The sequence below is a fragment of the Azolla caroliniana genome, unplaced genomic scaffold (assembly GCF_043228905.1).
Source record: "Azolla caroliniana isolate FFs.n. ecotype wild unplaced genomic scaffold, voAzoCaro1.0.p SCAF_11, whole genome shotgun sequence".
NCBI classification, from domain to species: Eukaryota; Viridiplantae; Streptophyta; class Polypodiopsida; order Salviniales; family Salviniaceae; genus Azolla; species Azolla caroliniana.
In genome coordinates, this window is record NW_028230446.1 from 17,529,508 (window position 1) to 17,536,059 (window position 6,552).

The 6,552-nt window shown below is 34.9% G+C and overlaps 1 pseudogene across 1 annotated transcript; it reads left to right on the forward strand.

Moving 5' to 3' along the window:
- Nucleotides 1-913: 913 nt before the first annotated feature.
- On the forward strand, nucleotides 914-4,178 carry LOC147858164 (uncharacterized; annotated as a pseudogene). The gene is made up of 5 exons (XR_015530511.1): nucleotides 914-963; nucleotides 1,375-1,411; nucleotides 2,534-2,632; nucleotides 3,163-3,377; nucleotides 3,734-4,178. The product of XR_015530511.1 is annotated as an uncharacterized LOC147858164 (transcript).
- The last annotated feature ends 2,374 nt before the right edge of the window (nucleotides 4,179-6,552 follow it).

Sequence of the window (6,552 nt, forward strand, 5' to 3'; positions counted from 1 at the left end):
ATGGAGACTAGGTGGTTGTCATGGGTTCAACCCCTACATTCCATAGTGCCATCTATTGAATTAAGAGATATATACGAAACAGATGGAGACCATGTGGTCATGGGTTCAACCCTTACATTCCACAATGGCATCTAGTGAATTATGGAGTATATAATAGAGAGGTGAGAAAATTGGGTTTCGAACCCAATGGTTGTAGTGTTTACATTGCTAATTTAGAGAGAGAGAGTGTGTGTAGTGGTTGTAGTGTTTACAACTTACCACTAATGTTAGAAACGGACTCAGGTGATGAAGATAGAGGAAATGGGCCTAAGAAGAAGCATATAGATACTATGCCTAACTACATTCATAAGACACATTAACTCATAATGTTGAAGTTCCAACACTAATCCGCCTATATATCCATCTGATTCAAGTAGATTTAAGAAATTAGAGAATAATCACGAGGCAAGAGGGTGATGAATTAGCTTTAAATTTTGAATATGCCATTGATAATCAAATTGAGAAGTTGAACTCAAGAAGTAAAACATTATGGAATCATTCTGTTTTGAGTTATTGAAAATCTCAAGAGAACATAACTTGATTAATTTGAAATTTGGAAGTTTTGCGGAAGGTTAAAAAATTATCTGGATAAATATAGATGAGCATGTGATCGTGAGTCGTAATATATTCTTCGTCTGTTGTTTTTATGATGATCGAAAATTCTGCCATGGAAGCAGGCTGCTGCTTCACCTCTACCTTCTCTCTACCTCTGAACTCGGTCTCCATTCTTCTTCTTCTTCTTCTTCCTCATTCTTTTGCATCTTCATCTTCTTGGTTCTCATTCCCCTTCGACGTTCTTTCTTCTGCTTTTTCGATCCACTCATTCTTCATTCTTTTTATGAGTATGTCCACTATCATCCTTCCTTCAGGAGCCATGCCGAACGCCATGCAAGTCTGTGCAGATCTCCACCGAGCGTTCAAACGGTAGGTTCTTCTCCTCCCCCCCCCCCCTCCTCCTCCTCATAATCTCCGAATGCTCCGTTCGTTTCTCACTGCTTTCGTTTATTACATTTCCGACATTGTCTTGCCAAAAATGTAGGCCGCAGAATCAAAACAAAAATTTTTTTAGCAGAAATTTCAGAATGAAATGGTAACTCAGTAAAAAGAGCAGTCATTTCTCATCATATTTGCACAGGTTTCAGATTTCATCAGGAACTCGTCATAATCTCATGAATGCTCCGGTCGTTTCTCACTGCTTTCGTGCATTACATTTCCAACAATGTCTTAACAAAAATGTAGTCCGCAGAATCAAAACCAGAAAACTTTTAGCAGAAATTGCAGAATAAAATGGTAACTCAGTAAAAAGAGTGGTCCTTTCTTATCATATTTGCACAGGTTTCAGATTTCATCAGCAGCACTTTTTATTTCAGATGTACGTGTCACTATAGTTCTAGGTTGAAATGGAAGCATGGTAGAATTTCAATTCCAGAGTTGTTTAAATTACAGGAAACAATGTAGAAGATCTACATTCAACTTGAAACAATAAATGACTGATGATTGTTCAATGTGAATGTATAGAAAATAATTCATTTTTTGAATGCATACGAGAGAATATTATCGATATAAAGTGGTAGCAGTGAAGCATGGCTAGTGAGAATTATGAATGGAAATCGGCATCAGTGAAGCATAGGTAGTGGTGATCGTAGATAGTAGGAGAGAGTAAAAGGAAATCTAGACTGAGATCAGTAACAATGAATGTTTGTTATGCCAAATTCATGGCTTAAGAAGCCTACATTGAAGTTGGTAAGGTGACATGCTGTTGTAATTAAGTCATAGGAAATCAAGATCGAAATTGATCAGAACGATTATAGAAGATCTAGATTTGAACGTGTAACAGTAAAGTTTCAACTTGTAGAAAAATTGATGGGAAATCTGTTTTTTCTTATAGAGAAATTGGTTAGATTTTCTTTGTTGATGGAAACCGTGGCAACACTACTGTGTGCGCTGAATTTCTTTGTTTAAAGCACAAAGAACAGATCATCTGCATTACTTTCTGATCTATAATAGATTAAAGATCACCTTTTGATGACCATTCAATGGAGAGATAAAAGATGATATGTTGCTGAATAGTCTCTAAATAGTTCAAGAAAGTTCTGAATTCAAATCACATTCAAGAAAGAGGGGAAAATACAGTAAGATGAGATTGTGTTGATATAAGCGTCTTAAACATTTTAGGAAAGTTTTTGAACATAATTCTTGGACGAAAATACACAGTAAGCACGCCATAATTGAACCTTTACTAATTAACCAAGTTCTCTCTTCACATTTGAAACAACAGGAAATTATGAGAAAATATCAGTAGGAATGTAATGCAAATTTAATTTTATGCCAAGTGCTGGAAAACTTTCAAAAAACAAATGTCATACACATGAGGACTTTCTTATGTGAAAGAAACCTCAATGTCTTATTGCAAAGAGTACTTATTTATTTTCTGGAGTGGTGAATTAGGTTTTGGCCGTGATGAGAAGAATATAATCACAGTTCTGGCACACAGAAATATGTGCAACGGCATGAACTACACCGATTATATTCAACCCCTTATTCTCAGAATCTCCTTGATAGATTGAAATCAGAGATCCATGGAAACTTGGAGGTGAGTAGTTGAGTTGGACTAGATTTTCTACCCCAAATATTTTCTGGATTCCAACATTGATTCAATAGGATACCACCGGTTTTTTAAAATTAGCCAAGTATCCTCTTGAGTTTTAAAACTACAAAAGTACCTTCAAATTTTTACTTTGTGTTAATCAGGAGTCATTCAAGCTATTAGTTTTATAAGTTGGCAATCAAGAGGTTAATTTTTCCGTTGTCCCTATGTAGTGATGATGTAGCTTTTGAGTAACTAATTAATTAAATTGTCATTTGATAATTAGGTCCAAAGCTATCTTAGAAAGGAAATCCAAACTAGAACCAATTAATGGCTGATTTAACTCACATAAATGTCAGGGGTATTTTGTTCATTTCTGATTAACCAAGCGGTGTCTTGATGAATATGCAACACATTAGGCGTAGGTGGCGTTGTTTCCTTGGTTTTCTTTTGGAATGAACCATCAAATATCGTCTTTTCACTCTGAGATTGTTGATTAGACATATGTCTGGTGTATTTTTTTGTTACACTTGCAGAAAGCAGTTATTCTTTGGGTGCAAGATCCGAAAGAGATGCTACCATCATGAGGGATGCTATCCGTGGATGGGGTACTCAGGATACATCCTTGATTGAGATGGTTTGTTCTCGGACAACATCGCAGTTACAAGCAATAAGACATGCTTACAATTCAATGTCTCAGCGATCACTTGATGCGGACATTTCTTCAGATACTGGTGGAGACTATAGGAAGGTTACATTCATCCTACGCATTTCCTATGCAATTTATTTTCACTGTTCTTTATTTGTGTGGTTTAGTTTGTTCTTTCTTATGTTTTCTACTGGCCAGATTTTTAAACACAGAACGGGAGTTTTGTTTATTTCTCCATATGCCTTTAGTCAACCCTCACAATCAATTATATACGTATATGCTACCTGAGCAATTGTATGGTCAAATTTTCTGCGTTTGTCTCTTTCAGGGGCTGACCAAGGGTCTCTTGCGAAATAATGAAAAACTCAGGGGTAGTTTGGAGTTTTCCCGAAAAACAAAAAGATTGTAGAAGATGCTGAGAACACTGATAAGTTTCTTTTCTTGATAATGTATTGCAGTTTCTTCTTGCATATCTCAATAATTATAGGCCAGAAACTTGATATGCACTTGGCAGGGAATGAAGCCAAGTCAATCTATAAAGCGGAGTGAAGGACGGTTAGGTACAGACATGGCAGCCATAATTCACATCTTAAGCACTAGAAGTGCAGCACTGTTGACTGTTTCTTTCCATATATACCGATAAATGTATGTTCGGGATATAGAAAAAGTTTGTGTCATACTTTCTTCATCTCCAATAATAGGACTTCAAAGTTTCATAGAATTAGAGTGTTAGTACTATAAAGTTGCTCCTGTTTGTAGGTAATAGGATTGGTAGAATTAGGCTGTTAGTCCTACCAAGCTTTCATGTTGTATCTATTAGCATTGATTTTCAGGAGTTCTTTTAAAGCCTAGTTTGAAAATCTTGAAAAAAGAGGTATTATTTTTACAATCTTTTGCTAAATCACATTTCAAGTTAGTTAAACTTAATATGATAGCTCGTTGTAAGTTGTTCTTCCTCTCTCTGAAATCATCAATTCATTGCAATGAATGGAAATAAAATGTAATGCACTGAAAGACGTTACATGTGTCACGTTGTGCTGATTTGCATCTAAAGTACTCTGCATAGGTGATATTTGGACATTAATTTATATCTTGCGCATATGGCATATATATTTTTGAGATGTCTTTCTTTGGAAGTTAATATATATCTTGTGCATTTTGTATATAGGTTTTTGCAATGGCTTTCTTTGACCTAGTGATTTTTCCTTCATGAGTTGTGAGCTCATTTTTCCACCAGTTTCTCTACATGAAATCGTTACTAAATAAGGTTGATAATTTTGTAGATGCTACACAAATCAATGAAAGGGATTGGAATGCGTGATGAGATATTGATTTGTGTGATTGTGACGAGAGTGGAAATTGATATGCAAGCTATTAAGGCAGAGTTCGATCACAAGTACAATAAACGATTAGAAGAGATGAAATCATTTGATACATCCGGTAACTACAAGAAATTTCTTCTTGCGCTTGTTGGTTCAGGTAGCCATTGAATGTGTATATATTTTGGATAAATTGTGTTATATATTGTGCTATAGGGTGATAAATATTTGCTAGCCAATATAGGTAGACATTTTTTAGACACTTTGCTCATAAATGTATAAGCTGTTTGTTGAAATTCTGTCAATAAAAAATGAATTTTTTGTCACATTAATTGAAGTCCAGTATTGTATCACGATTCACATATGAGTGGTGGTATCAATTTCAAAATCAATTAGTTGATATGAAGGTTATATGAGCCAAATTCATGACATGTTTCATGAAGAAACTTTGGCCCATTTTCTATGAGATATTGCCACTAATTCCACAAATGTCCCAACATCACCATCAACCTTGTCCATGAGAACCTCTCTATAAAGCCAAAATGTATTGTTCGTCCTTATTGGATATCATATCAATTCTCAATGGCATATCTCCAAGATATTGGAACTTCTGTTGTCTTATGTCGAATTTAAACTTGTTGTCTCACAACCATATTTGTGGCACTAAAGCAAGAAAATCATAGGTTGCTCAAAGACCTGCAACATGTGAGTGCCCAGAAGTCACGATAATAACAAGAAGCTACCATGCTGGGTTCAACAACTAAATACAAATTTTTTAATTTTTTAACAACAAGCTTCGTGTGCAAAACTTGCAAAAGTTTCTGAAAGATCCTAAGATATACCATCCATCTATGTTTGACAACAAGCTTGTGTACAAAACTCTTCAAAAAATTATTTATCAAATACTCATATCTTACACCTCTTCTAGGAGAGCCTACTTTGACGTTAAGAAGTAAGTCCTCATGAGTCTCAATTGATTGTGACTAATGGTAGATAATGTCTTTGAAGCATATATTGTTCAAGCATTGTGTTTTCATTATTATAGATATTTGAATTGATGCTTTGACATAAGACATATTAGATCATATTGTTCTAGACATGTTTCTTGCTCAAGGTCTAGGAACTCTCCTAAATATTATGAATATTTCAAGTGGCATGATAGGTTTCTATTTCTAAATCTTCTTTTGTACATCCTTGATTTTCAAACTTTGTAGTACTTCCATGAAATACATGGCTAGATGTTTTAGTGTCCATAAGAACCTAGATTTGGTAACTTGGAAAGATTGGTGGGATTAGCCTCACAATTTTGTCAAGGATTGTCTTTGAGAAAACAACAAATTTGACTATGCAAGGAGTAAAGCATTATGATATTCTTGATTACATTATCAATGACCATGGCAAAATCTACGTCAAAGTTTTGGAAACATTCGTCCAAGCTACTCAAAAATATCTCATAAGCCGGTCAAGCTATCACCCACAATGTGATAACCAAATTCAACATAGACATTAGATGATACAACAGTAATGTTGTTGTTTCATCAACTATCAACATGACAATTGGGTTGACTTTCTTGTATTTTATAAATATAGTTTACAATAATATTTACATTGTTTTATCAATTCCACTTCATTATTTGCAAACACATGCCATCACCCCCATCACACTATGTTGGATGATCTAGAAGTCTTTAGGAATATTGTATTGGGGATAGTCTAATTTGATTTCAATAGGTTTAACCTTATCTTTCTTCACTATTTACATGGAGCTCAATTCTACACATGTGTTGGTTGTAGATTATCATAGCCTCAACTCCTCGTTAGAGATACCTATGTTTTGAGTTGGGGATCTTCCATGGTTATTGCAATGTAATGTGAAGACCATCAAGCCATGTGAAAAGGTAGATTATTGATGCCTTGATCCGTTAGCGATCTCTATTCAAATTCAACGACATGGTGTT